Here is a 12,377-nt window from a genome sequence, read left to right on the forward strand (position 1 = left end):
TGTCCTGGTTTCATCACTCAGCGCTACACTAATTTTTGTATACTGTTCTAGACTTAGTTTGTTTGAGTGTTAGCTGCTATTATTATTTATATTTTTCTTGTTTTTGGTTTAGCGCTGTGTTTTACCCCTTTTTTTTTTCACGTGTTATATATTGTATACTGTATACTATAATGGATTACATAGCAGTTTCATAGCACACTGATTGTAAGTAAATTACAGCTACACTTTGAGCTACCAAGAGACAAACTCTACACAACAAAGTGACTGTCCCCTGTCACTCAAAAGCTCTGGTGTATGCCGCTCTGCATGCTCATCTCTAAAAGATCTAAAAACCAAAAAAAAAACATCTTCTGATATTCTCATTTTATTTTAACCACTTCAATACAGGGCACTTACTTGCACTTTTAGCGCTGTCACACTTTGAATGACAATTGCGTGGTCATGCAGTGCTGTACCCAAACAATATTTTTATCATTTTTTTTGAGACAGATAGAGCTTTCTTTTTGTGGTATTTAATCACCGCTGAGTTTTTTATATTTTGCTAAACAAATGAAAAATGTGAAAAAATAAATAAATAAATCGTAGTTTTTTGTTACAATAAAAAAAATTCTCCTTCACTGATGTGTGCTGATGAAGCTGCACTGATGGGCACTGATGAGGAAGCACTAATATGCAGCACTGATGGGCAATGATATGCAGATCTGATTGGCAATTGGGTGAGGAAAAAATTCTGGACAGCCACACTCAAAATCAATGCCTTTATTAAAAAGAGGTAATAATCCAAAAAATGCAAGCCACAGCAAACAACGGACTACAGGAGCTGAGGCAAACAGCCGAATGGCAAGAATGAAAGCCAGGAGGCTAAAGTGTTGAGTATGCAAGGTACAGTAATGGTGGAACCCTCCTGTGAGGGTTACTTATGTATTTGTGAACTTTTTGTGCTTTTAAATAAAAGTGGGCTACCAGGCCCTTAAAAATTCAGTTCTGGACTAGCGTACTCACTAAAAAACACACCTACCGCTGGAGTCTGATGACCCCAATCTTACAATATATACTTATATGATATAAAATGTGTAGATAAGGATATACACTTAAAAAAGTTAACTAACGTGAAAATAATATGAAGAAAGTAAAATGTGGAATGGAATAATATAATGATAAACAGATATCCATGTCTATATACATATGTATATCCCCAGGTAAGTATAGACATATGTGTATGTAAATATATGTCAAAAACTAGGTATGAAAGTGCCAATGACCACAAACTTACAAAAATATGCACTGGGCAGAGAGTATTAATGTATTAAAAAATCATGATGTCTCTGGTTGCTGATTGGTTGGTAAGTTGAGCTTGGTTATTCTGTGTGTTTGTTGACATGCGTCCCCCTTCTAATGCTCCTTGCTGTGAAGACCAGTCATAGGTAGGGGCAGTGACAGTTGGTTTTTGTATTGTTGTCATTGTGGTCAGGCAACGCACTAGCACCTTTGCTTCTATGTGCTGGGTGTTTAGTGTGCTCCTGCTCCTTTAAGGAGGGGGGGGGGGCTCCCTCCAGTCATCTGCCCTTCATCTATCCATCAGCATACATGTGCTTCTATTAGACCCCTTTCACACTGAGGAGTTTTTCAAGCCGTATAGCGCTAAAAATAGCGCCTAAATACCGCCTGAAAAACTCCTGCCCAGCCTTCTCAATGTGAAAGCCGGAGGACTTTCACACTGAGGCAATGCGCTGGCAGGAGAGAAAAAAATCTCCTGCAAGCAGCATCTTTGGAGCGGTGAGAGGAGTGGTATGTATACCACTCCTTCCCATTTAAAACAATGGGAAACCGCGGTAATACCCCCTGCAATGCGCCTCTGCAGAGGCGCATTGCGGGCGGTATTAACCCTTTATCGGCCACTAGGGGGGTTAATACCGCACCGCTAGCGGCCGAATCCCGCAGCAATTCCCACGGTATAGCGCCGCCATTTTTAGCGGCGCTATAACGCCACCGCGCCTCCCGCCCCAGTGTGAAAGGAGCCTTAAGGAGACTTTACATTTTAGAGTTTGGACTACTGTACACAGGGAGCCTTGACGGGGCCTGCAGCTTATGCATGTATTTGCAAATGCGTGCAACTAAACCCCTGTTTTTAATGCACTGTTAGACAGGTGAATTTGGTTGGTTGCTGATTGGTTGGTAAGTTGAGCTTGGTTATTCTGTGTGTTTGTTGACATGCGTCTGCCCTTCCAATGCTGTGACGACCAGTAATAATTAGGGGCAGTGAACGTTGTTTTTTTTTCATGATGTCTCTGTTGCCCATATGAAAATATGAAATACATGTATAGTAAAACTATTACTGAAAATGAGTATGGCTCATGCATATATAGGAATGGATGTAGCTTCTAGATATAGACTATTTAGAAAATGGTTGATACATGTAGGATTTTCTACCTTTTTCATACATGGTTAAAAATACATGGACAAACAATGCAATAATTCTAGCTCTAGACCTCCTCTGTAACTCAAAACATGCAACCTGTAGAATTTTTTAAACGTCGCTTATGGAGATTTTTAAGGGTAAAAGTTTGTCGCCATTCCACGAGAGGGCGCAATTTTGAAGCATGACGTGTTGGGTATCAATTTACTCGGCGTAACATTATCTTTCACAATATAAAAAAAATTGGGCTAACTTTATTGTTGTCTTATTTTTTAACTCAAAAAAGTTGTATTTTTTAACTCAAAAAATGTGCGCTTGTAAGACCAATGCGCAAATACAGTGTGACATAAAATATTGCAACGACAGCCATTTTATTCTCTAGGGTGTTTGAAAAAATGTATAATGTTTGGGGTTCTAAGTAATTTTCTATCAAAATTTTTTCTTAACTTGTAAAAAACAAATCTCAGAAAGAGGCTCGGTCCTTCATTGGTTAAATACATTTTTTTATTAACCACTTGCGGACCGGCTCACGCTGATATACGTCAGCAAAGTGGCACAGGTGCGCAAAACCACATACCCGTACATCGCTTGTTGCCACGCCGTGCCAGCGGCGATCAGATTCGTTGCAGAACCGATCAGTCTTCAGGTCCAGGCCAATGATTTCTAGTCTGGACCAGCTGATCGGTTCTGGCGAATAATGGAAATGCTTCCCCTACCTATAAGTGTAAACTTACAGGTAGGGGAAGTGATGTCATCTCCCTCTCTGGAATTATTTTCCATTCCAGAGAGAGAGGACGTCTTACAGTGAGTTGCACCAACACTACACTGACACAGTACACGTAGGCACACTTGTCACCCCCCAATCACCCCCCTAGATAACCCCTTTACTGTCACTGTGTCACCAATTGCAGTTTTCAAATTTTTCACTGATCATTACATTGGTGTCATTTGTGACTAATCAGTGTTTGGGCAGTTAGTAGTAGGCTCAGGTAGGTCTAGGGTACCCCCTAAACCCCTTAATAAAGGTTTAACTCCTTGATCACCCCCCAGTTAACCCTTTCACCTCCTGTCTCAGTGTCACTAATAGATCTTTTTTCTGATCGCCGTATTAGTGTCACAGGTGACGCTAGTTATCCATTAGTTGATTAGTTTATAGCATCAGGTACCCCAATATATTACCTAATAAAGGGTTTAACCCCCTGATTGCCCCCTAGTTAACCCTTTCACCCATTGTCAACAGTGATCTCTGTATTAGTGTCACGGGTGACTTTGGTTAGTTAGTTATTTTTTTATAGCGTCAGGGTACCCGTTGTATATTACCTAATAAAGGTTTATAACCCCCTGATCACCCGGAGGGTGACATCAGTTAGGTTTTAGCGTAAGTTAGGGTCTGCCTTACCTCAGGCAGCGTCAGATTAGTGCCAGTAGCGCTAACAACCATGCACGCACCATACACCTCCCATAGTAGTATAGTGTCTGAACTGATTAATATCTTTGATCTGATTAGATCTATAGTAGCATCCCCAGTAGTTTAGGGTTCCAAAAGAAGCAAGCCTAGCGGGATCAGCCCAGATACCTGCTAGCACCTGCATTTATCCCCTCCGCCCAGCCCAGCCCAGCCCATCCAAGTGCAGAATCAATCAAATTACTGTCACTTACAAAACACAAAACACATAACTGCAGCGTTTGCAGGGACAGACCTGATATCGAAGATATACTAGTGAAAAGGCCTACATGTTTCTGAGCAAGACAAATGAGAGTGAAGAGGAAGTCACCCATCTGTCAGATTCAGGCTCAGAATACGATCCAGTAGACAGCAGCGGCTCCCTGACAGATAGCTCTGATGACGGAGTAGTGGTCCCTGCTAAGGTCAGGCAAACCCAGCCCTGTTTTTCTTCTGTTGTTGAGGTGCAAGAACCCTAGGGCTCCAGTATGGAGCAGAGAGCCAGTACTAGTGTCACTCATCCTTCTGGTGAACCTGCAAGCACCATCGGCCTAGTACACTTTGGTCGTACATCCAGCACTGCAGTATCACGTGGTGACGTGGCGAGTCCCATAAGTGCAGTTCAAGCTGGTACGGTGGCTAGCACAAGTAGTGTCCCGCAGCTTCCAAGAAGGCAAACACAGTACCGTCGAGCCCATAGTGCCCTTCCTACTGCATTTGCCAATCCTAATTGGGAGCCCAACACTTCTGCAGCACTCGTACTTCCCTCATTCACTGACCAACTCAGAATTCAGGATGAAACAGTTGATTTTACGTCACTTGATTTTTATTCACTGTTTTTCACTGGAGATCTCTATAACTCTATTGTGGACCAACACAATTTGTATGCTGGTCAATTCATTTCCACTAATCCCCAGTTGACCCTTGCCAGAGATTGGAGACCTATCATGGTCTATGAATTTAAGACTTTATGGGCCTCCCTCCTAACCAAAAAGATTGAGTTGTGGTCATATTGATCCACTGACCCAATTCACTATATGCCTGTGTTCTCTGACTCCATGACCAGGGCTAGATAAGAGCAGATCTTGCAGTTCATGCATTTTAACATCTTCAGACCTGGGCCATTGTAAAAAGACGGCCACAGGGTGGCTCTACAATGCTGAGAGGCCGTCTTTTTACGGCCTCTGGTCTTTCGGCCACTCGGGGGGCGCGTGCCGCCATCACTGGGATGACGATGCACATGCCTGCTGGCTGCAATGTCCCCCAGGAACCCGCGATTGGCAGTGACAGAGCAGGGACATGGATCTCTGTATCACAGTAAGAATCACTCCCATGGTACACATTTAACCCCTTCCTCGGCCCCTAATATTAACCCCTTACCTGCCAGCCACAATTATACAATAATCAGTGCATATTTATAGCACTGTTCGCTGTATAAATGTGAATGGTCCCAAAAATGTGTCAAAAGTGTCCGATGTGTCCGCCATAATATGTTCGCAGTCCTGACAAAAATCGCAGTTTGCCACCATTACTAGCAAAAAAAAATGTCAGAATTCTATCCCCTATTTTGTAGCCGCTATAACTTTTGCGGGAACCAATCACTATATGCTTATTGTGTTTTTTTTTTACCAAAAATATGTAGAAGAATACATAAAAATATATATATATATTTTTTTAAATTGGGATATTTATCATAGCAAAAAGTAAAAAATATATATTTTTTCAAAATTGTCTCTCTTCTTTTGTTTACAGCGCCAAAAAATAAAAACCGCAGAGGTGATCAAATACCACCAAAAGAAAGCTCTATTTGTGGGAAAAAAAGGACGTAAATGTTGTTTGGGAGCCACGACGCATGACCGCGCAATTTTAATTTAAAGCGTGACAATGCCGAAAGCTGAAATTTCGCCTGGGCAGGAAAGGGGTATATGTGCCCAGAAAGCAAGTGGTTAATGACAATGAACTCTGTTGTTCTCGGGGTGACCCTGAATACGATCGACACCACAAGATTTGGCCCCTCGTAAACCACTTCAAACGTTTGCAGCCTTGTTTACTCCCGATCAAGTTGTCTGCATTGATGAGTTTTCTGGCCGCTTGTCATTCAAACAGTATCTTCCCAGCAAGCATGCCACATATGGGGTCAAGATGTATAAGCTCTGTGACAGGGCCACATGCTATACATATAGTTTTATGGTTTACGAGGATAAAGATAGTCACGTGGAGCCGGCGAACTGCCCAAACTACATAGGGAGCACTGGTAAGATTGTGTGGGACTTGGTGTCACCCTTATTCAGAAAGGGGTACCACATGTACGTGGAAAATTATTACACGAGCGTGCCACTTTTTAGTCACTTGTTTCATCATGGAATTAGAGTATGTGGCACCGTGCGGTCTAATCTTCGTGGCTTAACCCTGCAGCTTGTAGACTCCTGTCTTAGGCTGTGGGAGAGAGCCTGCTTGAGAAGTAATAATTTGCTTGCAGTGAAGTGGAGGGATTCATAGAATGTTTTCGACTGGTGTTGTGGAGAAACCCTGTGTCCATGAATGCAACCTTAATATGGAAGGAGGAAAGGTGTCTCTATATGGAAACACTAACAGCGCTCAGGTAAAAGAAAAAAATCTAAAAATTACCCCTCTGCTTATGGTGATAGATAATCACCCTTGGTGAGAGCAATTGTCACTCCAAATCAATCATATACCATGAGTGTAAAAGAAGAGCACAAAACCTCACTGAAATGATAATGGTTGAAATTGCAAAAGAAACGATGATACAAAGTCCATTTACCAAAAAAACTCATTAGCATAAAAAAGTCTCTAAAATTATTGTAATTCCTGTGCGTTGTTATACTCCTGAAGTGTCCACACAAAGATCTTCACATACAGGTCTCCCTTAGGAGTTCTACTCACCAGATGCCTATGGTGTAATCAGCCTTGAGAACTCCTGTGATCCTGCCGGGCTCCTTCAAATGGTATGCCTAGGATGTATCCTGGAAGACTCTAAATATCTTTCCTCCTATTACCAGCGTCTCTCGGTGGAGTGGATGGGTAATCAAGGGCAGAGTATGATCAATGAAAATAAGCATAGGAAAGGAACATAGTGTGATATTGATTTTATTCAAACCAAGCTCCTCACAAAATGTTATGCTTACAATGTAATAGAAAAATACAGGCACATCAGATGTTAGGACTATTAGCTCACGTAGCTATGTTGCTTGTCAGCTCAGCTCCAGCTGACAAGTTGCTCGTTCTATACAACTGCTGTCTGTATGGGTGTAGACTCGTTGTGTAGCCACGCCCTGACGCGTTTCTGGATTGGTTCCCGTCTTCAGAGGGCGTAGCTACACAACGCTGGCTCCGAATTTAAATAGGCAGAGCGGGAGTGTCCATCCGCACTCCAGCCTATAGTACATCAGCTATGTGTGTGGATGGTACCCGCCCACTCAGACCTGGAGTTCCCTCTCAGGTCCGTTTTTGGCTGATGGTATCACCCTATGCTGGAGCGCGGATGGACACTCCCGCTCTGCCTATTTAAATTCGGAGCCAGCGTTGTGTAGCTACGCCCTCTGAAGACGGGAACCAATCCCGAAACGCGTCAGGGCGTGGCTACACAACGAGTCTACACCCATACAGACAGCAGTTGTATAGAACGAGCAACTTGTCAGCTGGAGCTGAGCTGACAAGCAACATAGCTACGTGAGCTAATAGTCCTAACATCTGATGTGCCTGTATTTTTCTATTACATTGTAAGCATAACATTTTGTGAGGAGCTTGGTTTGAATAAAAAGCAATATCACACTATGTTCCTTTCCTATGCTTATTTTCCATGATCATACTCTGCCCTTGATTACCCATCCACTCCACCGAGAGACGCTGGTAATAGGAGGAAAGATATTTAGAGTCTTCCAGGATACATCCTAGGCATACCATTTGAAGGAGCCCAGCAGGGTCACAGGAGTTCTCAAGGCTGATTACACCATAGGCATCTGGTGAGTAGAACTCCTAAGGGAGACCTGTATGTGAAGATCTTTGTGTGGACACTTCAGGAGTATAACAACGCACAGGAATTACAATAATTTTAGAGACTTTTTTATGCTAATGAGTTATTTTGGTAAATGGACTTTGTATCATCGTTTCTTTTGCAATTTCAACCATTATCATTTCAGTGAGGTTTTGTGCTCTTCTTTTACACTCATGGTATATGATTGATTTGGAGTGACAATTGCTCTCACCAAGGGTGATTATCTATCACCATAAGCAGAGGGGTAATTTTAGATTGTTTTCTTTTACCTGAGCGCTGTTAGTGTTTCCATATAGAGACACCTTTCCTCATTTCTAGCATTTCTTTTATAATAGCTGCTATTCTGCCAAAAACTACCACTTCACATATCTCAGATATCACACTATATCCATAGAGCGCTTGGATCAGTACTATCTTCGGATAAATTCTGATATTTTTTATATACTTAATATGGAAGGGGTGGACCTCAAAGACCAGTTGATGGCACCGCACTTAATTGCCTGTAAGGCCAGTTGCTGGTATAAAAAAAGTGACTTATTCCAATTGGCTCTGCTGAACGCTCATGTGCTATACAAAGCATCAGGATGAATTGGATCCGTCCTTAAATTCCAGGAAGAGATCGTCACAGCCCTTCTGTTTCCATACAGTGCTGTGCCACACCTTCCCGTCGCAAATGCAGTGAGCCAGCATTTTCCGTATGTCCTCCCTGGGCATTTTCTGTATGTCCTCCCTGGTACCCCTACCCAACGATCACCCCAAAGAAGATGTTGTGCCTATAGCAAGCACGGATATAGGCGTGACACCCGCTATTATTGTCCCTCCTGTTCTGACCATCCTGGTCTTTGCATTGGTGAATGTTTTGAACGCTACCATACACTAGTGTAGTATGAGCGTAGGGTACACTTTCACAGGGTCTCCAAAGACGCCATCGCATTTTAAGAGACCTGAACCTGGAACCATTACACTTACAAATAAGTGTAAAAAAAAAAAAGAAAAAAAAAAAAAAATATATATATATATATATATATATATATGTATATATATATATATATATATATATATATATATATATATATATATATATATATATATATATATGTATATATATCTCCAAAGCCCAAAATGGTTGTAATTTTATTGCTCGCTCTCTATTCTCTCTCTATTGTTCTCGTTTTACTATGTTTTTATCATGTTTGCTTTTCAGGTATGTAATTATTTTATACTTTATTGTTTACTGTGTTTTATTGTTAACAATTATTTTCTTTTCAGGTGTGCCATTCAGCTGCAGCACTGATTTATGTATCTTGATAGCAACAGCGTTTGCTCTCACGATATGTAAATCAGCGACTCCAGGGCTGTAGGAGGTGATTTCACCATCACAATAAAAAAAGAGCATATATCCCGAGGCATGGGGGCAGGAGTGGAGGGGTGATTTATCCCTAACATAATTTCCCCTATGCTTCTGCATATATTTTTTACTCTTTTTTTGGCACAGATTGTTGTTTTATTGAGTTAAGCCCTGTACACAAGATTGGTTCGTCTGATGAAAATGGACCAATGGACCGTTTTTTATCCATCCGTGAAAAAAAATAGAACCTGTTTTAAATTATTCTTATGGTTAAAAAAGAATCAAGTCGACTCATGCTCGGAAGCATTGAACTTCATTTTTCTCAGCACGTCGTAGTGTTTTACGTCACCGCGTTGGACATGATCGGATTTTTAACCGATGGTGTGTAGGCAAGACTGATGAAAGTCAGCTTCATCAGATATCCGATGAAAAAATCCATCAGATTCCACCAGATATCCGATCATGTGTACAGGGCTTTAATGTTTTATTGTTACCATTGTTTGCTTTTCAGGTACACCATTCAACTGCAGCACTGATTTATTCATCTTGACAGCAACAAGATATGTAATTAGCAACGTTGTTGTTTTCATTTTTAATCACTTGTCACAAAAAAAATAATATTCAATGTGCTCAACATGCCTCTCAGCAAATTCCTTGGGGTGTCTGCTTTCCAAAATTGTGTCATTTTGGAGGTATGGTACTGCCCTGCCATTTTAGCACCTCAAGAAATGAGTCATAAATAGAGTTGAGCGGACACCTGGATGTTCGGGTTCGACGGGTTCGGCCGAACTTTGGAAAAAAGTCGGGGTTCGGGACCCGAACTTGACCCGAACCTGAACCCCATTGAAGTCAATGGGGACCCAAACTTTTCAGTACTAAAATGACTCTAAAACACTAATGGAAAGGTCTAGAGGGCTGCAAATGGCAGCACGATGTTGGTAAGAGCATGGCAAGTGCCCTGCAAATAAATGTGGATAGGGAAATAACTTAAAATAACATTAAAAAAAAACACACTGGAGGAAACAATGCAAAACAATTTTTTGCCCTAAATGGGTGTTTTTTGAATAGAACAATAGAAGAACACTAGCTAAAGTGTTTATCTGACACGTACAGATATGGAGGGAAAACTGCAAACACTGGAGGAAACACTGCAAATTTTTATTTTTTTTGCCCTAAATGGATGTTTTTTGAATAGCACAATAGAAGAAAAGTATGTAAAGGGTGTATCTCACAGTAACATATGCAGTGCTTGTGTAATTTGATTTCTGAAGCAGGACTGACTCCTATATATTTCTGTCCCTATAAGCAAAATCAGGAACCTTTCCCTAAAGTATCTAATGCAGAGTATCTCACAGGAACATATGCAGTGCTGGTGTAATTTGATTTCTGAAGCAGGACTGATTCCTATATATTTCTGTCCCTATAAGCACAATCAGGAACCTTTCCCTAAAGTATCTAATGCAGAGTATCTCACAGGAACATATGCAGTGCTGGTGTAATTTGATTTCTGAAGCAGGACGGACTCCTATATATTTCTGTCCCTATAAGCACAATCAGGAACCTTTCCCTAAAGTATCTAATGCAGAGTATCTCACAGGAACATATGCAGTGCTGGTGTAATTTGATTTCTGAAGCAGGACAGTCTGACCCCTAAATATTTCTCTCCCTACAAGCAGCAGCAGCAGCCTTTCCCTACCCTAAAGCAGAGTGACGAGCTGTGCTATGTACCTCTAGCTTATATAGAGGCTGGGTCACATGCTGGGTCACATGCTGCACTGACCAATCACAGCCATGCCATTAGTAGGCATGGCTGTGATGGCTTCTAGGTCACACAATTAAAACAAAAGGTGATTAGCTGCCCTGCAGCACACCATTACATTGCCGAACACCGAACCCAAACTTACAGCAAATTGTTCGGGTTCGGGTCCGGGTACCAAAAACCCAAAAGTCTGGTACGAACCCGAACTTTACAGTTCGGGTTCGCTCAACCCTAGTCATAAACTAAAAGCTGCATACATTTTTAGAAAATATTCCCTGGTTCGCAGACGCTTTAACTTTTGCGTAAACCAATAAATATACGCTTATTAAATTTGTTTTTACCCGAGACACGTGGCTGAATGCTTTTTGGCCTAAATGTATGACTAAAATTGAGTTTATTGTATTTTTTTATAGCAAAAATTTGAAAAAATTGCAGTCAGTAGATTCACTATTTTTTTTATTGAAGAGTCAGAAGTACACATGCATGCTTAATGCCGCGCAGAATTTTGAAGAGTTTGCATGAAAGAAATTACCAGTCCAATTCTCAGTGAGTCCACGGGCCCGCAGTCAGCTGCTGAGATCAATGGTTGATATTGATGATATCATCTCTCATGAGCCACCTGTAGGCCCATTCAGTACAGTTCTGACTTCCCTTTAAGGCCTTGTTCATGTGTGTTTTAATTTGTATAACAGTGTGTACAGCAAGCTTTTACAAAGTATTTGTAAAGCTTCTAGTAAGCTTCAAGCAGCTTTGTTGAAGCCTATAAAGTAATTTCAGCTGAGACAGATAACCACTCCAGGAATGAAAATGTTGCACTCCCTACTGTCCAGGTCATATTTCAGAACATATTTTAGAGCTGTGATAGCTCAAAAGACAATTACGACCATTAAAAACACCTTACCCAAATCATTTTTATATCATAGAACTTTCTTTTGGCAGAATATAATGACTTTTTTAACTATATAAAAATATGTATATATATTTGAAGAAAAAAACAGCCTCCCTTATTTTCTAGCATAAAACCTTTTCACTGTTGGAGACTCTCATAAATTTACAAGGGTTAAGACTGCAAGTAATACAGGGTGCCATGAAGGGGTCCTGCAGCTTACACATGCATTTGTAAATGTGTGCTAATAAGCTGACTAGTTGGTGAGTTGAGCTGGGAATTTTCCTCGGTTTTGTCCTGCATGTGTTGCCCTTCCATGTGCTCCTTACTGTGAAGGCCAGTTATAGATGGGGCAGGGGCTATTTGTTTGTTTCAAATAAAAATGTCAGGACAGTACAAATGCCCCAAAAATGACCACTTTAAGGAAAGTAAACACATCAGTGCTAATATTGAGCTGAGTAAACAAAATTAGGGTGCATTTAGTCACCCACTGAATCCAAGTAAGTTTT

General features: G+C 41.1%; 1 protein-coding gene across 2 annotated transcripts in view; it reads left to right on the top strand.

Annotated features, from left to right (window-relative positions):
* Positions 1-12,377, top strand: part of GRXCR2 (glutaredoxin and cysteine rich domain containing 2) — an 84,563-nt gene that overhangs the window by 2,337 nt on the left and 69,849 nt on the right. The window lies entirely within an intron of this gene.

This window comes from Rana temporaria, chromosome 3 (assembly GCF_905171775.1).
Source record: "Rana temporaria chromosome 3, aRanTem1.1, whole genome shotgun sequence".
Classification (NCBI taxonomy): domain Eukaryota; kingdom Metazoa; phylum Chordata; class Amphibia; order Anura; family Ranidae; genus Rana; species Rana temporaria.